General features: G+C 43.5%; 1 pseudogene; it reads left to right on the top strand.

The window, feature by feature from the left end:
* The window catches only part of LOC138293885 (serine/threonine-protein kinase N2-like), a 245,836-nt pseudogene that overhangs the window by 159,511 nt on the left and 64,582 nt on the right, over positions 1–21,743 (top strand).

Genomic DNA, 21,743 nt, shown 5'->3' with positions numbered 1-21,743 from the left:
GTACACCAATGCCGAGGAAAACCAAGTCGAGGGACTTCAGGGGCAGGGAGACACACATCATGAGTGGCCCAGCTGACCTGTTTCCCCCCTTCTGCAAAACCCAAGTCAGAGTGAGTCCTCAACTGCCGCCACCCAACACCTCAAAGAGCCTCTGCACCCACTCCTCACAGCCTGAGTTTGAGGGAGGTGACAGTGCCCACAGGGCCCTGAGACCCACAAGAGCCGAGCCTTTCCTTGGGTCTGGCCAGACTGGACTCGCATCTTTCCACTGGCCCCTTCAACCGCGAGTGACTCGGCACAAAAACCTGACGCCAAGAGACACCATTGCTCCCAAGCCCCTCGCCAGCCCAAGGAGAAGTGGACCAATGGTTGTCCCTATATGCCCAAGCATCACAAGGGTCGTGCCGCCCTGTGGGTTCCCCCAGACTGGCCCACTAGGCCCTGCTTGCAACCCCTTTCCAAGCTGACAGATCTCCATTGCATGGGGCACCGGATGCAGTAACACACCTCTGCATCCTGATGCTCCAAAGCCCCCTGAGGTGACCTGTTGGTGTGGCCATGGACCTTGCCCCATACTCACCTTAAGTCCTGAAAAACAGTCCTGTAAGTAGCTGACAAATGCCTGAATGCAATGCATGTTTTCCCCCATAGAATGACATTACTGCTTCAGAAATCGCAGTCAACTTTTGAAACGTATAACAATAGCTCAAAAAGTACTTACCTGATTCTGATGATCTTGGAATCTAAAATCATATAAAAATAAATGTTGTTTTTATAAATTGGTGTTCGATTTCTTTACTGAGTGTGTGTCTCGCTTACTGGCTCTGTGTGTCCAATAAATGCTTACCACTGTCCTCTGATAAGCCTAACTGCTCACCCACACTACCACAAAAGAGAGCTTTTAGGGTTATTATTTTAACCCATGTCAGCCAAAAAAGGATTGCCCTGCACTATCTGAATAGTGTCCCCTTACATTGCTACACTACATATACAACCAGCTTCCTACACTGCCTAATTGTCAGAAATTTTACAGATACCTCGCTGCCATCCAATCTCTGATTCCAGACAAATCTTTAGAGAGGAATGCTAACTCTGAGCCCATGTACCAGCGCAGAGCCCATGGTCATCGGAAGAGAAGTGATTTTGCTGATTATGTGTAAGGCTTTGACCAGCTATAACTGCCTCGAAGCAGGCTCGTCTTTAAGGTGAGGGTAGCAACCATCTGTTTTTGGGTCTGGGCCTCTGATGAGTGCCTTGTTTACCCAGCACAGGGGTTGCTTGGAGACCCGTGTTTGATAATCTGTGTACATGTTGGTTAGTACCCCAATTTCTCCCCTTTTCTTTCCAGCCTCATGTGTGAGAAAAGGATCTTTGAAACAGTGAACAGTTCCCAGCACCCGTTCCTGGTAAACCTTTTAGCCTGCTTCCAAACGGTAGACCATGTGTGCTTTGTGATGGAGTACACAGCTGGTGGGTACCTGATGATGCATATCCACTCGGACGTCTTCTCCGAACCTCGAGCCATGTGAGTCACAAACATTTGGCTAAAAAAAAGTAATGAAACTTTGTTATTGTAGTACTTTTGTGGTATGACGTGTTCAAAGAAACAGACTAGATCAGGAAGGGTGTCCATCTAAGGGCTACATTTGAGGGACTGCTTCCACAAGAAGAGTGATGAGTCATCCTATGTGCTTTGATGAGTCCTTTGTAAGGTAGTATTGTGAATCAACTTTCAGTTTTGATGAAGGTATGATCCCTTTTTCATATTTAAACAGCGAATTTCTTAATCTGCTTTATACACTGCTTCATCCCGAACAGAGCATATTTTGCATAATTTGGATATAAGGAGAACTGGGCTTTTTCTTTTCCTTTTTTTTTTTAAAGAAATGTTTTCTAGATCTTCTGTTTTTGTGTTAATTGTGATTCATATTGAGACTTCAGAATACTCTACATCCCACGCAACAGCTTCCTAAATGTGTTCACTGCTGTGATTGCCTGAATGAAAGTATACATAACCCATGCTGTATAGATAAGTTCTAAGTGGGTTATTTGGAAAGCCCGTTGTTCAGAGGTCCAGCAAAACCTGCATTCTTTTGTAGTTTGTCCTTGCCATCTCATTCCTTCCCAATTATTTGGGAGTGACTGTGCTGTAGGCAAAACCAGAAACAAACCTTTCCAAAAGATGCTGCAATCTACAAGTTTTGCCTGAGGGACCTCTGAATGACCACCTCAAAGAACATCTTCCCCTTACACACTGGGACTGCACTCTACCTGTGAGTCCATAACTGTTCAAGCACAGCTGCAATTTGTTTCACTTAGCAGCATGCATAGAAGTGCTTCTCCTCATATAGTGCCTTTTTTGGGTGTTTTCTCCATTTTACTGCCTCCCCTGGTAGAGAGGGCATTTTTCAGATTGACTCTTGTCTCTTTACAAGAACCAAAATGAGACTTCTGATGAGGTCAACTGTTGGATATGTAGGGCATCTGTAAAACCAAGGTTCAGAACCAGGCTTGGTTCCAGTTTCAGCATTGTCTATCCAAAGAAGTGTGAGGGTCACCTAGCCTGTCACAGAGCACTCATCCGCAAGACCAGATCAAGTGGTGCTTGACGGGACTGTTCATGGTATTATGGTATTCCAAAGGAATTGGACCACGACCAGAAAGGCCCGGGTAGTTCTGGAGCTCATGAACCGTGCCAAGTCAAATCTACTGTAAGGTCTCTTTCTCTTCAACAAGAATAACTTTTATTATTGGCTGTCATATTGATCTAGCATTTTGGAATATCTGTAAAAGTGTTGCCTTAGTCTGTTGCATCTGCACAGGTGAGTCCAAAGCTTTTCATTCTAATCTAGAAACCATTGAGAAGGGAAAGGTCTTTTCTTGGGGTGCAACTTCTATACATCATAAAAAGCACAATATGAAGGACAACTGAGAGGGCAGCTTTTCTACACTGATACAGTAATGTCACCTCATCTTATACAATAGGCTAAAATTCAAGCTTAAGAACTGATATCATTGACCATTTTGGTGCTGCTTTAGGGGTGGTAAAGAAGGGGGGGGTGTAATGAGGGGCAAGAAAAGGCACTCCGGGAAAGTCAGGCCATAAATGTACCTCAAAAGGTGCCTTCACAAGGGACTACACCCAACCTTAAGGGTTTACAAAAAAACAAAACTAATGAAACATAAGTGTGAGGCACTCTTTACAAGTAAATGCAAATTACAAAACCTTGTCTGAGATATTACACCAAAGGTTTTGACAATCAAAGTCAAAACAGTTTGAATATTTGGTCAAGTCCGCGTAGTTTGAGTGAAGTCTTCAAAAACAGTCCAAACTCCCGTTATTCCAAGCCAACACGTGTTTCGCCATGGGCAAATAACCCCGACGACTTCTTCAGGGCCGATACATGATGAAAGTGAAATGAATCTGCACATACGTCGTCCGTTCACATGAAGTCCACAGATCCAGAATAATATAAACCAAGTCCGCAAAGCAATCCAGAAACCGACTTCACTCAATAAACTACGCGGACTTAACCACGTATTCAAACTGTTTTGACTTTGATTGTCAAATCCTTTGGTGTAATATCTCAGACAAGGTTTTGTAATTTGCATTTACTTGTAAAGAGTGCCGAGTGCCTCACACTTATGTTTCATTGCTTTAGGGGTGGTGTTTAAGCGTTCAAAGTTGTTTTCAGTCTCACTTGATAAGATATTACCAGAGTTTCAAACGATAAGTCAAAGACCAAACCGCTGCTCATTGCCAGATGGTGCTAGGCTCTCTGGAATTTTATTTCATGCCTCCTCCCCCATTCCTTTTTCACCAATGTTCATGTTACTAGATCATTTGTTTTCTGTGTCGACAGTACTGCAGACACTGGAACATCTCTGCCTCCCTTACCAGCTTAACAGCCAATGGATGTTTCCCTCCACCAGTCTAAAACAAACTCCCTGGAACTTTACGTGGAGTACTGTGCGAGCAGTCGGGATGTTCAGCAGCTCACATCCTCTGAATTTCCCTAGGATGACACCCAAGTTAGATTTTAGGAATATCTCTTGATCTTTTATGATATAAATACCTAGGTAGCAAAGCCCCTCCTTGCAAATCTGAAGCTGCTGCCTAATTAGTTTCTTTGGAGTCCAGTTCGTTGGGGGATAGATCACTGATTTGGTCCAGTTTATTTGAAATCACTATCCTTCCCAAAGCTCTGTACTATTTGCATTAATCTGTTGGGATTTAAATCGTACAACAGGAGATAAAGTAATATTCTTTCTGACCAGTCAGAGGCAACAGCTATCCCTTCCACCAAGGGATTCTCCCTGACCTTACATTTCATTGCCAACGCAAAAAATTCCTGGGCTCCTGTCTGGTCCTTCAAAGTAGAGGAAATTATTGTAAGAGCTCTTAATATAGTCTTAAATAAATAAAGGGTTTATGATCGAGCGATTTGACACACTTCATGTATTCTGGGCCAGTATTAATCTTTTTGAGCATCTGGAACATAAACTGGCACTCCAGGGAGGGAAAAGCATTTGAACTGCCGGCTATTCCAATGACTTCAAACTTTCCATATAGCTGTGTAATCTGCTAAAATTGAGACTCGTGCTGCAGCTTCAAACAAACCCAGAATGGACTGGGTGCACCCACAAGACCAGACCAAGGCTAGCCTAATTGCCAGGATCTTGGCAAATACTCTGTTTTCTACTTTAGCAAAAGGTATAGGTGTGTATAAAGAGCTTCTGTAGCACCAAAACCATGGCTAGACTGAGCTTCCTAGACAGTAAATTCTCCTCCCTTGCTACTCATCCCATTGCTCAAGATTTTGTAGACAAAATGGCAAATCATTATACAACCAAGGCAGACACATTGGACTCCTATTTAAAACAAAGGAAAACCACCAGCACCAACCCATTTCCAACAATTCCCTCCAACAGTAAGCTAACACAGCCTCCGCACTCCTTCAAACAAATATCACAAAGTGAATTTATGGATCTGGCCAAAGCAAGCAGGCCTTCTGGCTGCCCTTCTCACCCATGTCCACCACACATCTTCAGGTATATTCCTTTATCTGCTTCTGCTGCCACACCAGTAAGAAGAATCATCAGTACTTCTTCATCTACACAGGAATCTTTTCTGAAGATCTTAAAAAGTCATACATATGCCTGTTATTAAAGAAAACAAACCTGGACCTGCAGGACCCCAACAACTTCAGACCGACTACAAATGGTCCTTTCCTGGGCAAACTGATAGAAATAGAAAGCTTTCGCCCAGGTGTCACAATTCATTGAAGATAACTCCATACTTTGAGACTATCAAACTGGATTCCACCCAGGAAAAGGCACTGGATCTGCCCTCATCGCCTTCAGGAATGATCTTAAAAACACTAAAGACTGCAATGGAATTGCTGCAATACTTCTCCAGGACGTCTCAGCTGGCTTTGACACAGTTGACCATGAAACTCTAATACAAAGACTCAGCAACACCGGCATAGAGTGGACTGCTCTCAACTGGATCACATCCTACCTTCAAAACATAACTAATGTCATCTATACTCCCACTTTCTCATCCAAACCCTACTCCACAAAAGCAAGAGGCCCCTCAAAGCTCAATGATCTCACACATGCTTTTCAACATCTACGTGAAGTCATTACCAACAGTGGTCAATGAATTTCAACTCACATACTACAACTGTGCAGATGACACACAAATATTCCTTAAACTTTGAATACCCCAAAACATTGCAAACTCACAAATCTTCAGTTGTCTCAGAGCCGTTGATAAGTGGATGACATGGAGCCATCTCAATCTGAATGCTTCCAAAACAGAACCACTCATGTGACGATTGGAAAAACTATGACCCACTCTGAACCCGGCCTGACAATCTAGGGCCACTTCCTAAACTATCTAAGGAAGTAAGAAACCTTGGCATAACCATGGACTCCAAGTTAACAATGAATGCTTGAGGTGAGTGGGCAAATTAGCAAAATCAAACTTCATCACCTTGAAAACTCTGCGACACATCTTCTCCTAACTCGGATTTCCAAAAAGGTGCAGGCTAATATCTCTCTTGTACTATCTAAACTGATTATGCCAATGGCCTCTACCATAGATCATCTCTATCTACTATGAAAAAACTACAACATATTCAGAACTCCACGGGCAGACTACTCCTGCATGTAAAGCCACTACTCCACATCTCCCGTGCCGTGAGGGCCCTACATTGGGTAGTGGTTGCCAGAAGATCCACCTTCAAGCAGTTATGTATCATACATGGAACAGGACCGCTTTTCATCAGGAATAAAATCATCAAATACATCCAACAAAGAAACCTCCACTTAAGATCGGCACCCCACATCAAAACACCTTGATACAAGAAAAAGATAATAGGTGGTACATCTTTCTCTGTTCAAGCGGCCAAATTATGGAATTCATTACCCCAAAATATAAGATCCACAGACAACTATCTTATCTTCAGAAGACTACTCAAAAATGACTCTTTTCCTACGTAACCACCATAGTCAAACATCAATTGACTGCATATCCCCATGTACGTAAACATGTTATAGTTTCATTATGTGCATATATCTAGATCTGTGTATTTCTTTGTACAAATACTTATAATAATTATTTTATCTTAAAATATATACATGCTCTTTAGGTCTGTTTAACAAATGTGCATATCTCGCCATCTAGTGTTGGGCTCGGAGTGTTACAAGTTGTTTTTCTTTCAATAAGCTTTTTTCGAGTCACTGGATCGAGTGACTCCTCCTCTCGGTGATAGTGCGCATGGGCATCAATTCCTTTGTTAGATTGTTTTCTTTCCGCCGTTGGGTTCAGACGTGTTCCCTCTCGCTCCGGTACTTTTGGTTTGGTGCTATCTGAACTTTTTTTTTTCCTTTTTCCTAACGTCTGTATCGTTTTCAAACGCAGTTTCTGACTACACTTGATCCGATTGTAGCGTCTGGTTCGATTAAACGTCCTTTTAGGCGCTCCTGCCCTTGATTTTGATTCTATCCTTGGTGCCATGCCAAGTTCCCCTACTCCAACCAGCATTTGGTGTTCAACCTCTGCCTTTCTCCCGATCACCAAGAAGAGATGTTCGAGGCGCGTCGGTCCTTTTGATCGAAGAAGACCTAGCGAGATCGAAGAGCAGGGTGGTTGGAGATGGAGTCGAAGTTCACAGAGCAAACGCTCGGCATCTTTGGTGAGAAACAAGCACAGACTGCAGTCTCCGTTCAAGACTGACTTTGACCGAGGTTCAGATAAAATCACATAAGACCTTGGGTATACCACTGCATGCTAGCCATGGCTCAACCCAGAAAACAACAAATCATCGACTGACCCTCTGGTTCGTCCCGAAAAAGACCAAGTCTCACTCACAACAACAGACTATCATGCTTGTTTCAGCGTCAAGTCGAAAGATGGAGGCTTCCACTTCAGAATCGAGTCAGCTTCATACACATCGAACCAGAAACATCCATGCACCTCTTCGGAGTCGAAACATCGAAGCCCATCTTTAGAGCCGAAAACACTTTCCTTTAGTGCTCAGACCACTTTTTCGGCCCGTATGAAGCATGCTGCCACCAAGCTTTCAGAGCATTCATTAAGAGGCAGAAAACCGGTTTCATCTTCAGAACAGGAGGGAGATGAGACAGACATTAGATCCATTCTTGAGGTCATGGACCAAACACAAAGAAGAAGGATTCAAATCCAGAAAGAAACTAGAAAGATTATTGCCTCTCCCCCTCCAATTACAAAGAGGAAATTTAGCATTCCAGGAGAGTTTGGATGCAGGCCCTTCACAGCCGAAAATATTTAAACATAAGGAAAAGCCAAAGACTGTTCAGCTTTCTTCACCACATTCACCTTATCTTTCCTCTTCACCACCACCTCATACACTACCACCACCAGACTATATGGGTGATAGTATTTATAATATGGATCCATGGGACATGTATGACTCGGACCCAATCCCACCCAATAATCCTGATTTGTATCCTACAAGACCATCTCCACCTGTGGATACCACAGCCTACAATCAGGTCATTTCTAGAGCAGACGCGTAACATAGTGTTCAGATGCACTCTGAGTCATTAGAAGAGGATTTTCTATTTAACACTCTTTCCTCAACTCACAAATTATATCAGTGTTTGCCAATGTTACCTGGTATGCTAAAACATGCCGATGACATTTTTAAAGAACCAGTGAAGGCTAGGGTGTTAATACCCAGAATAAATAAAAAATATACAGCGGCACCAACTGATCCAGTTTTTATTTCACAGCAGTTACCACCAGATTCCATTGTAGTTAGTGAAGCCAGAAAACGGGCAAATAGCCTGTCCACAGGGGATGCTCCTCTCCCTGACAAAGAAAGCTGCAAATTTGATGCAGCAGGCAAACGGGTAGCAACTCAGGCTGCAAATCAGTGGTGCATTGCTAACTCCCAAGCTCTGTTAGCTAGGTATGACAGGGCACATTGGGATGAGATGCAGGAGTTCCTGCAAAACCTCCCAAAGGAACATCAGAAAAGAGCACAGCAGGTAGTGGAAGAGGGACAAGCCATTGCCAATAATCAGATCCGATCAGCACTAGACGCAGCTGATATGGCAGCTAGGGGAATAAACACTAGCATCAAAATTAGAAGACATGCTTGGTTGAGGTCCTCAGGATTTAAACCTGAAATACAACAGGCGGTCCCTAACATTCCTTTTAATAACCAGCAGTTCTTAGGACCAGAGGTGGACACAACCATTGATAAACTAAAAAAGGGTTCTGAGACAGCAAAGGCCATTGGAGCCTTTTATACAACATCTTTTCGGGGCTCATTTCGCAAACCTCAATTTAGAGGAGGTTTTAAGCCATAAATTTCAGAGGCCTCTACGTTCGAATAAAAACAGGGGCAACAATACTATCCTAGGGGATCTTATAGAGGACACAATTTCAGATCCAGAGGTAAATCCCCTGCTGCAAGAGGTGCCTCCAACTCATCAAAGCAGTGACTTTCCCTGCACCCCCAAACAGCAAACATCTCCTGTGGGAGGAAGTCTACAATAGCTCCATCCCCACTGGCAACAAATGACAACAGATCAATGGATACTAACAATTATCCGCAATGTTTATCGCCTAGAACTTATCTCCACTCCACTCCACTAAACATTCCACCCCGTTCACACAGGCTTTCTCTCGAACACATTGCTCTGTTATAACAAGAGGTAGAATCTCTTCTACTCAAAGGTGCAATAAAAATGGTTTCCATCAGTCAGCAATGGACAGGGGTATATTCTCTATACTTCCTCATACCAAAAAAGGATGCCACACTCAGACCAATTCTCGATCCTTGACCTTTAAATCAGTATATCCTGTCAGAGCATTTCCACATGGTCACTTCACAGGATGTCATTCCCTTGTTACAAAAATAAGAGTACATGACAGCGTTAGACCTAAAGGACGCTTACGTCCACATTCCTATACATCCAGCACACCGCAATTATTTAAGATTCGTGATAGCAGGCAAGCACTATCAATTCAAGGTACTACCTTTTTGAGTAACCATAGCACCAAGGGTATTCACAAAATGTCTAGCAGTAGTTGTGGCATACCTCAGAAGAGTGTCCTTATCTGGACGACTGGTTAATAAAGCCAGCACCATTCGAAACTGTCTATGACACACAATAGATAAGCCTACACAATTTAGGGTTCACAATCAATTACCAGAAATCTCACCTTCAGCCAGCACAAATTCAACCTTATCTAGGAGCAATTCTGAACACTCAGTCAGCTTTGGCCTAACCAAGTCCACAACGAATTCAGGCGTTTCACACTCTCATATCCCAATTGCAGGTCAATCGAACTTGCGCAGTAAGGTTTGTTAAGAAGCTTTTGGGAATGATGGCATCATGCATAGCAATAGTGCCCAATGCACGTCTAAACATGAGACCACTGCAACAGTGTCTCTCGCAACAATGATCTCAAGCACAGGGTCAATTACAGGATCTAGTGTTGTAGGACTGCCAAGCTTACAAATCTCTGCAATGGTGGAATCACACCAACTTATCAAAAGGGCGGCCATTTCAGGACCCTGTGCCACAGACTATAGTCACCACAGATGCATCAGTGACAGGTTCGGGAGCACATCTCAACAATCTTACAGTACAGAGAGAATGGGACTCAATCCAGCAAACTTACCACATGAACCACTTGGAATTGCTGGCAGTGTTCTTAGCCATCAAAGCATTCCAACCACAGATTATGCACAAAACAGTCTTAATGAGGACGGACAACATGACAACAATTTATTATCTGCATAAATAGGGAGGGACACATTCATCCCAATTGTCACTTCTAGCACAAATAATTTGGGAATGGGCAATTCACAATCACATTTACCTGCTAGTGGAATACATCCCAGGGATACACAACCAGCTAGCTGACCTCTGAAGCAGGACCCAGCAACATATACACAAATGGGAGATTCACCCACAAGTAATTCAATGTTACTTTCAGATGTGGGGAACACAAAACATAGACCTTTTTGCAACAAGCGAAAACGCGAAATGCCAAAACTTTGCATCCAAATACCCACACCCACAATCCAAGGGGAATGCTGTATGGACCAGTTGGTTAGGGATATTTGCTTACACTTTCCCCCCTCTCCTATTAATTCCGTTTCTGGACAACAAGATCCGTCACACTTCCCTCACTATGATACTCATAGCTCCCATGTGGGCACGTCAACATTGGTACACAACGCTATTGGATCTGTCAGTAGTACCACATCACAAGTTCCCAAACTGACCAGACCTAAAACAACAGTCAGATCAGGCAACCCAATCCCAGTATGCTCAACCTAGCGATTTGGCTCCTGAGGTCATGGAATTTGGATATCTACAGCTTCCACCAGAATGTATGAACATTCTAAAACAAGCATGTAAACCTTCAACCAGGCAGTGCTACACAAATAAATGGAAACCTAAAAACATTGATCCACTTAAAGCATCAGTACAGGATATTGTATGCTATTTGATTCATTTACAAAATGCCAATCTTGCATAATTATCTGTTAAAATTCATTTAACAGCAATATCAGCCAAAACAGACAACATACCTCTCTGTTTAGAACTCCATTCATAAAAGCTTTTATGGAAGGTCTTAAAAGAGTTATTCCACCTACAGTTCGACCAGCATGGAATCTTAACATTTTGCTCACATGACTTGTGGGCCCACCTTTTGAACCCATGCATTCTTGCCCTCTTCTGTTTCTCTCATTGAAGGTTGCTTTCCTAGTAGCAATTACTTCCTTAAGAATAGTAAGTGAAATTCAGACATTCACTTTCGAAGAACCTTTTTTTCAAGTACACAAATACAAAATAGTACTTAGGACAAATCCACATTTTTTACCCAAAGTGGTTTCACCATTTCACATTAATCAGTCAGTGGAATTGCCAGTCTTCTTTCCACAGCCAGATTCAGTTGCTGAAAGAGCTCTTCACACTTCTGATCTTAAAGGAGCTCTTATGTGTTGTATAGATAGAACAAAAGACTTTAGGAAATCTCAATAATGTTTTGTGGCTTTCCAACAACATCATAAGGGTAATCCCATTTCCAAACAGGGATTGGCAAGATGGATAGTAAAGTGTATTCAAACCTGCTATCTTAAAACTAAAAAGCAACTCTTCATAACTCCTAAAACACATTCAACTAGAAAGAAAGGCGCTTCAATAGCATTTTTGGGAAATATACCAAAGGCAGACATATGCAAAGCAGCCACATGGTCCTTACCACACACTTTTACTAAACACTACTGTGTGGATGTGCTCTCTCGACAACAAGCAAATGTCGGTCAAGCAGTGCTTAAAACACAATTTCAAACTTCTTCAACTCCTAAAGGCTAACTACTGCTTACTTGGGAGTGGGACTGCTTTTCAGTCTATGCATATCATGTGTATCTGCAGCTACACATGCCATTGAACGCAAAATGTCACTTACCCAGTGCACATCTGTTCATGGCATGTAGTGCTGCAAATTCACATGCTTCCTCCCTGGAAACTTGTAGCCATCGTAGTACTTTATTATGTAAATATGTATGTTCGATGGCATGTGTAGCTGCAGATACACATGCTGTGCACTGTTCCTGCCATCTAGTGTTGAGCTCGGAGTGTTACAAGTTGTTTTTCTTCGAAGAAGTCTTTTCGAGTCACAGGACCGAGTGACTCCTCCCTTTCGGCTCCATTGCGCATGGGCGTCGACTCCATCTTAGATTGTTTTCTTTCCGCCATTGGGTTCGGACGTGTTCCTCTTCGCTCTGTATTTCGAATCGGGAAAGTTAGCTAAAGTATAGAAAATTTGACGCTATTGTTCTCGTTCGGTACTGGTTTAGTGTTGGAGTATTGGTACTGACATTAAGACCGCGTCGGCGGCCCTTCGGGGCTTCCACTCTTCTTCGAGGCCTGGTCGGCCCGTCCACACCCTTCGTCCCAGACTAGTGGACCGGACTCCCTTCTGTTTCTGTCCTAAGTGTCACGCAAAGTATCCTTATACAGACCAGCACCGGGTCTGTAACCTGTGTTTGTCGCCCGAACACAGAGAGGATACTTGTGATGCTTGCCGAGCGTTTCAATCGAAGAAAACCTTGAGAGATCGACGTGCAAGAAGACTGCAAATGGCGTCAAAACCGAAAAAACAGCTCGACGTCGAGGAGGAAGAAAGAATCTCCATCCAAGAAACGGACTCAAATGAATCTGACAGTGAGCGACCCTAGACGGTGCAACAAACCGTGTGTAAACCTGCCCCGTCCCAGACTCCGGGTCACACCAAGAAACTCAAGGCCATGGGGACGCCATTGCCAGCAGGCCATGGTCCAATCCACAGAAAAGAAGGTGACCAGATAACATCGGCACCGAAAAAGGCCAAAGAGTTGCCAAAGACTTCCGACTCCGGTCGAGATTCCGGCACTGAAAAATTTCGATACAGAGGGATCGAATCGACCAAACCCTGTAAAAGCTCCTCGGAACCGAAAAAGACTATTACGTTAGAAACTTCAGTACCGAAAAAAGCAGCCTCAGAGCCGAAACAAACCTCATACACTGAGGAGCAAAGATTTTCCATGCAACTCAAGGAAAGACATAGATTTGAGCAAGAGTTGGATATAGAGGAACCAGATCAAAGACAACAAAGGTTACATATCCAAAAGGATACTGGCAAGATTCAGACTTTACCGCCACTCAAATCTAAAAGAAAACTTGCATTTCAAGAAACAGAGATGCAACTAAAGGCCAAAGTTGTTAGAGACAAGTCACCACCACCACAAGTCTCACCACTACCATCCCCACTGCACCCACCACACTTGTCACCAGTGGGAACACCGTTAATGCAGTCACCCACACATACTGGGATGACCCAAGATGATGCTGATGCATGGGATTTATATGATCCACCAATATCGGATAACAGCCCAGAGTGTTATCCAACCAAGCCGTCACCACCAGAGGACAGTACAGCATATACGCAAGCACTAGCCAGGGCAGCTACGTTTCACAACGTAACGATGCACTCTGAACCAGTGGAGGATGACTTCCTTTTCAACATTCTGGCATCCACCCATGCATCCTATCAAAGCCTGCCAATGCTACCGGGCATGCTCAAGCACGCACAACAGGTCTTCCAAGAGCCTGTAAAGGGAAGAGCTATAACGCCTAGGGTCGAAAAGAAATATAAACCACCCACAACAGACCCAGTGTTTATAATGCAACACCTCACACCGGACTTAGTAGTTGTAGGGGCGGCAAGAAAAAGAGCGAACTCACAATCATCAGGGGATGCCCCACCACCCGACAAAGACAGTAGAAAATTAAACACGGCGGGCAAGAGAGTGGCATCACAAGCAGCCAATCAATGGTGAATTGCTAATTTGCAAGCCCTACTTGCACGCTACGACAGGGCACAGTGGGACGAGATGCAAGACATCATCCAGCACTTGCCCAAGGAACACCAAAAATGTGCCCAGCAAGTAGTTGAAGAGGGACAGGCCATATCTAACAATCAGATAAGGTCTGCATTGGACTCTGCAGATACAGCAGCCCGGATTGTCAACACGGCTGTAACGATTCGCAGACATGCATGGCTGTGGAATTCTGGATTCAAACCAGAAATTCAACAAGCGGTATTACATATGCTGTTTAACCAACATCAGTTGTTTGGGCCGGAAGTCGATACTGCCATCGAAAAAATGAAAAAAGACACGGACACGGCCAAAGCCAAAGGCGCGCTCTACTCCCCACAATTCAGAGGCACTTTTAGAAAACCACAATTTAGAGGGGGGTTTCGGCAATAAACATCTGAACCTTCCACTTCCCAAACAAAACCCACCTACCAATCACAATACCAAAGGGGGGGGGTTGCGGTTCCTATAGAGGACAATTCCCAAGAAGAAGAGGGAAATTCCAGCCCGCCAAACCAAGCCCTAGCAAGCAGTGACTTCAATGTCACAACACCCCAACACTTGTCACCAGTGGGGGGGAGGCTAACCAAATACCACCACAATTGAACACATATTACCACAGATACATGGGTCCTATCAATTATCCAACATGGTTATTGCATAGAATCCACAACATTCCCTCCAGATGTGCCACCAAAACTGCACAGACTGTCTCCACAACACTTTGACCTATTACATATAGAGGTCCAAGCACTGTTACAAAAACAAGCAATAGAGCTAGTACCCAATCACCAAGAAGGAACAGGCGTTTACTCACTATATTCCCTAATTCTAAAAAAGGACAAAACGTTAAGGCCTATTTTACATCTTAGAACACTGAATCTCTTCATCAAATCAGATCATTTCCATATGGTAACACTTCTAGACGTAGTTCCCTTACTAACAAAGGGGGAATACATGACAACACTGGATCTCAAGGATGCGTATTTCCACATACCCATCCATCCTTCTCACAGGAAATACCTAAGGTTTGTAATTCAAGGCAAACATTATCAATTCAAAGTGCTACTGTTCGGGATAACAACAGCCCCCAGAGTATTTACAAAATGCCTAGCCATAGTAGCAGCTCACATAAGGAGACCGCACATGCACGTATTCCCATATTTGGACGACTGGCTAATAAAAGCCATCACTCAACAACAATGTCAATTTCACACACAATAGGTCATAGAAACTCTACACAAACTAGGGTTTTCTATAAATTACCAAAAATCACATTTGCAACCATCTTCACATAAATCAATTGGAACTGCTAGTGGTATTTCTAGCATTTAAAACATTTCAACCACTGATAGCCCACAAACAAATTCTTGTCAAAACCGACAACATGACGACAATGTATTACCTCAAAAAACAAGGAGGGACACTCGTCACAACTGTGTCTCTTAGCACAGAAAATTTGGCATTGGCAAGTCACAATCACATTTGCCTAATAGCACAATACATCCCAGGCATTCAGAACCAGTTGGCCGACAATCTCAGTCGAGATCACCAACAAACACACGAATGGGAAATTCATCCCCAGATCCTACAAGATTACTTTCTACGCTGGGGAACACCAAAAATAGACCTATTTGCAACAAAAGAAAACACAAAGTTCCAAAACTTCGCGTCCAGGTACCCACACCCTCAGTCCAAGGGCAATGCGTTATGGATCAGTTGGTCAGGGATATTTGCTTACGCTTTCCCCCCTCTCCCACTCATTCCTTATCTGGTAAACAAACTAAGTCAAAACAAACTCAAACTAATACTTATAGCACCAACCTGGGATCGCCAACCGTGGTACACAACACTGCTAGATTTATCAGTAGTACCCCACATCAAACTACCAAACAGACCAGATCTGTTAACTCAACACAAACAACAGATCAAACACCCGAATCCAACATCGCTCAATCTAGCAATCTGGCTCCTGAAATCTTAGAATTTGGACATTTAGACCTTACACAAGAATGTATGGAGGTCATTAAACAAACGAGAAAACCTACAACAAGACATTGTTACGCATACAAATGGAAAGGATTTGTTTGCTACTGTCAGACTATTCAAATTATGCCACTAGATGCCTCCACACAAGACATTGTAAGTTAATTACTACACTTACAAAAGTCTAATCTAGCTTTCTCTTCCATTAAAATCCATCTCACTGCGATATCTGCCTATCTGCAGATTAAACATACAACATTGCTTTTTAGAATCCCAGTTATTAAAGCATTTATGGAAGGACTAAAAAGAATCATACCCCCAAGGACAACACCAGTACCTTTGTGGAACCTTAATATTGTATTAACACGACTCATGGGCCCACCATTCGAACCCATGCATTCTTGTCAAATCCAATTTCTAACTTGGAAAGTAGCCTTTCTAATAGCCATCACATCACTTAGAAGAGTGAGTGAAATACAAGCATTTACTATTAATGAACCCTTTATACAAATACATGAACATAAAGTGGTTCTCCGTACAAATCCAAAATTCTTACCAAAGGTCATATCACCATTCCATCTAAGCCAAACTGTGGAACTCCCAGTCTTCTTTCCACAACCAGACTCAGTAGCTGAAAGAGCCTTGCATACATTAGACATAAAAATAGCACTAATGTATTACATTGACAGAAAGAAACAATTTCGTAAAACAAAAAAATTGTTCGTAGCTTTCCAAAAACCTCATGCAGGTAACCCTATATCCAAACAAGGCATTGCCAGATGGATAGTTAGATGCATTCAGACCTGTTACTTTAAAGCTAAAACAGAATTACCCATTACACCAAGGGCACATTCCACTAGAAAGAAAGGCTCCACAATGGCTTTTCTTGGAAATATACCAATGACAGAAATTTGTAAGGCAGCCACCTGGTCTACGCCTCATACATTTACTAAGCATTACTGTGTAGATGTGTTAGCAACACAACAAGCCACAGTAGGACAGGCTGTGTTAAGAACATTATTTCAGACAACTTCAACTCCTACAGACTAACCACCGCTTTTGGGGAGATTACTGCTTTGTAGTCTATGCACAGCATGTGTATCTGCAGCTACACATGCCATTGAACGGAAACTTTCACTTACCCAGTGTACATCTGTTCGTTGCATGAGACGCTGCAGATTCACATGCGCCCTCCCACCTCCCCGGGAGCATGTAGCCGTTTTTAGTTGCATGAAAATTGTAAATATATAATTATTATTTTAATACACACTATGTACATACATTGCTACTCCATTGCATGGGCACCTCTAGTATACTCACAACTCCTACCTCACCCTTTGCGGGGAAAACAATCTAAGATGGAGTAGACGCCCATGCGCAATGGAGCCGAAAGGGAGGAGTCACTCGGTCCGTGACTCGAAAAGACTTCTTCGAAGAAAAACAACTTGTAACACTCCAAGCCCAACACTAGATGGCAGCAACAGTGCACAGCATGTGAATCTGCAGTGTCTCATGCCACGAACAGATGTACACTGGGTAAGTGACATTTTCCATACGTTGCATGGACATCTTTTTTACTTTCTATATATATTTGTACCTGTACAATTCTTCAGTCTTTACTTCACCCTCCTGCGGGAAAACAATCTAACAAAGGAGTCGATGCCCATGCGCACTATCACTGAGAGGAGGAGTCACTCGATCCTGTGACTTGAAAAAAGCTTCTTCAAAGAAAAACAACTTGCAACACTCGGACCCCAACACTAGATGGCCATATATGCACAGCATGTGATTCTGCAGCACTACATGCCACAAACAGATGTACACTGGGTAAGTGACATTTTCTCTCTCTCTCTCTCTCTCTCTCTCTCGTCTTTCTGACAAATCCGAAAGCGAACGACCCACGACGGTGCAGAAAACAGTGAATAAAACTGCCCCGTCCAAAACTCACACAAAGATCGTAAAGGCCAAGGGGATGCCACCGCCAGCAGGCCATGGCTTAACCCATCGAAAAAAAGGTGACCAAACATCGGCACCGAAAAAGGCTAAAGATTTGCCGAAGACATCCGACTCCGGTCGAGATTCAGGCACCGAACAATCGGTACCGAAAAAAGTGGCTTTGGAGCCGAAAAGAAGCTCTTAAACAGAAGAGCAAGGACTTTCCAGCCAAATGCAAAAACACAGATTTGAGCAGGAAATAAGTATGGGGGAACCAGACCATACGCAAAGGAGGTTGCATATCCAGAAAGAGACTGGAAAAATACAAACGCTTCCTCTAATCAAAACCAAAAGAAAGCTGGCATTTCAAGAGTCAGAAATGCAGCCAAAGGCAAAAGTGGCCAGAGATAAAACCCCACCACCGAGGTTTTCGTCACAACCTTCCCCACTACACTCACCTCAGCTGTCCCCGGTAACAACATCTCCAATGCAGTCACCTACTCATACAGGGATGACACAGGATGATCCGGATACATGAGACTCATATGATGCTCCAGTATCAGACAACACCCCAGATTGTTACCCAACAAGGCCGTCACCTCCAGAGGACAGTACTGCATATACGCAGGTAATATCAAGGGCAGCTACGTTCCACAATGTAGCAATACATTCAGAGCCAATAGAGGATGATTTCCTGTTCAACACCTTGGCATCCACCCACACTTCCTACCACAGTCTGCCAATGCTCCTGGGCATGCTCAAGCACCCAAAACAGGTATTCCAGGAGCCAGTGAACGGAAGGGCTATCACGCCTAGGGTGGAGAAAAAATACAAGCCTCCCCCAACGGACCCTGTGTTTATAACACAGCAACTTACACCAGACTCAGTGGTTGTAGGAGCAGCAAGAAAGAGGGCAAACTCTCAATCATCAGGAGATGCTCCACCGCCTGACAAAGAGAGTAGGAAGTTTGATGCAGCGGGCAAACGAGTGGCAGCACAGGCAGCCAATCAATGGCGGATCGCAAACTCGCAAGCCCTACTGTCTCGCTGCGACACGGCGCACTGGGACGAGATGCAACATATTATACAGCACTTGCCCAAAGAACACCAGAAACGTGCCCAACAGGTTGTGGAAGATGGACAAGCAATATCCAACAACCAAATAAGGTCCGCATTAGACTCGGCAGACACAGCAGCACGAACAGTCAACACTGCGGTAACCATTCGCAGGCATGCATGGTTACGAAGCTCAGGATTCAAGCCAGAAATCCAACAAGCTGTGTTAAACATGCCTTTTAACCAAGAACAATTGTTTGGGCCGGAGGTGGACACAGCAATTGAAAAATTAAAGAAGGACACGGACACGGCCAAAGCCATGGGCGCGCTCTACTCCCCACAAAGCAGGGGCACATTTAGAAAGCCACAATTTAGAGGGGGGTTTCGTATGCAAACACCAGAGCCTTCCATCTCGCAAACCAGACCCACCTATCAGGGACAATACCAGAGAGGAGGGTTTCGAGGCTCATATAGGGGTGGACAATTCCTAAGAGCAAGGGGAAAATTCCAAACACCTAAGACAAGTCAAACCAAACAATGACTTCAATGTCACAAAACCCCAACACTTAACACCAGTGGGGGGGAGACTTACTGCATACTACCAAAACTGGACACACATAACTACGGACACATGGGTCCTGGCCATTATCCAACATGGTAATTGCATAGAATTCATAAATTTCCCACCAGATGTGCCCCCAAGGGCACACAATATGTCCAAACAGCACTTAGACCTGTTACAACTAGAAGTCCAAGCATTGTTACAAAAACAAGCAATAGAGTTAGTACCCAACCATCAGAAAGGAACAGGTGTCTACTCACTATATTTCCTAATTCCAAAGAAATACAAAACGTTAAGACCCATATTAGACCTCGGAACGCTGAATCTCTTCATCAAGTCGGATCACTTCCACATGGTAACACTTCAAGGCGTGGTTCCCTTACTAAGAAAAGAGGACTACATGTCAACGTTAGATCTCAAGGATGCATACTTTCACATACCCATACATCCTTGTCACAGAAATTACTTAAGGTTTGTAATACACGGAGTGCACTATCAATTCAAAGTGTTACCGTTCGGGATAACAACCCCAAGGGTATTCACAAAATGCCTTGCAGTAGTAGCCGCTCACATAAGGAGACAGCACATGCACGTATTCCCATACTTAGACGACTGGTTAATAAAAACCAGCACTCAACAACAGTGTCTTCTTCACACGCAATACGTTATAGAAACTCTACACAAACTAGGGTTTTCTATAAATTACCAAAAATCACATCTGCAACCATCCCAAATACAACAATACTTGGGAGCAACACTCAACATACAAAAAGCGATTGTCACTCCAAGTCCACAAAGTGTACAAGCGTTCCAAAATATAACATTAAACATACAGCTAAACCAACACTACCAAGTAAGGTTTGTAATGAAACTTCTAGGCATGATGTCTTCATGCATAGCCATTGTCCCAAACGTGAGATTACACATGCGGCCCTTACAACAGTGCCTAGCAAAACAATGGACACAAGCACAGGGTCAACTCCAAGATCTAGTGTTGGTAGACCGCCAGACACACTTCTTGCTTCAATGGTGGAACCCTATAAATTTAAACCAAGGGCGGCCATTCCAGGACCCAGTGCCTCAAGACGTGATCACAACAGATGCTTCCATGATGGGGTGGGGAGCACCCCTCAACCAGCACAGCATACAGGGACAATGGGACAATCCACAAAAACAACTGCACATAAATCTTTTAGAACTGTTGGCAGTGTTTCTAGCATTAAAAGCATTTCAACCACTGATAGCCCACAAACACATTCTTGTCAAATCCGACAGCATGACGACAATGTATTACCTCAACAAACAAGGAGGGACACACTCGTCACAACTGTGTCTCTTAGCACAGAAAATTTGGCATTGGGCAAGTCACAATCACATTCGCCTAATAGCACAATACATCCCAGGCATTCAGAACCAGTTGGCCGACAATCTCAGTCGAGATCACCCACAAACACACGAATGGGAAATTCATCCCCAGATCCTACAAGATTACTTTCTACGCTGGGGAACACCAAAAATAGACTTATTCGCAACAAAAGAAAACGCAAAGTTCCCAAACTTCGCGTCCAGGTACCCACACCCTCAGTCCAAGGGCAATGCATTATGGATCAGTTGGTCAGGGATATTTGCTTACGCTTTTTCCCCTCTCCCACTCATTCCTTATCTGGTAAACAAACTAAGTCAAAACAAACTCAAACTAATACTTATAGCACCAACCTGGGCTCGCCAACCGTGGTACACAACACTGCTAGATTTATCAGTAGTACCTCACATCAAATTACCAAACAGGCCAGATCTGTTAACGCAACACAAACAACAGATCAGACACCCGAATCCAGCATCGCTCAATCTAGCAATCTGGCTCCTGAAATCTTAGAATTTGGACATTTAGACCTTACACAAGAATGTATGGAGGTCATTAAACAAGCTAGAAAACCCACTACAAGACATTGTTACGCAAACAAATGGAAAAGATTTGTTTACTACTGCCACACTAATCAAATTCAGCCAGTACATGCTTCCGCAAAGGACATTGTAGGCTACTTATTGCACTTACAAAAGTCTAAGCTAGCATTCTCTTCAATTAAAATACATCTCACAGCAATATCTGCCTATCTGCAGATTACACATTCAACATCGCTTTTTAGAATCCCAGTCATCAAAGAATTTATGGAAGGACTAAAAAGAATCATACCCCCAAGAACACCACCAGTACCTTCGTGGAACCTTAATATTGTATTAACACGACTCATGGGACCACCATTCGAACC

This window comes from Pleurodeles waltl, chromosome 4_2, assembly GCF_031143425.1.
Source record: "Pleurodeles waltl isolate 20211129_DDA chromosome 4_2, aPleWal1.hap1.20221129, whole genome shotgun sequence".
NCBI classification, from domain to species: Eukaryota; Metazoa; Chordata; class Amphibia; order Caudata; family Salamandridae; genus Pleurodeles; species Pleurodeles waltl.
This window is presented reverse-complemented; position numbering and strand designations above follow the sequence as displayed.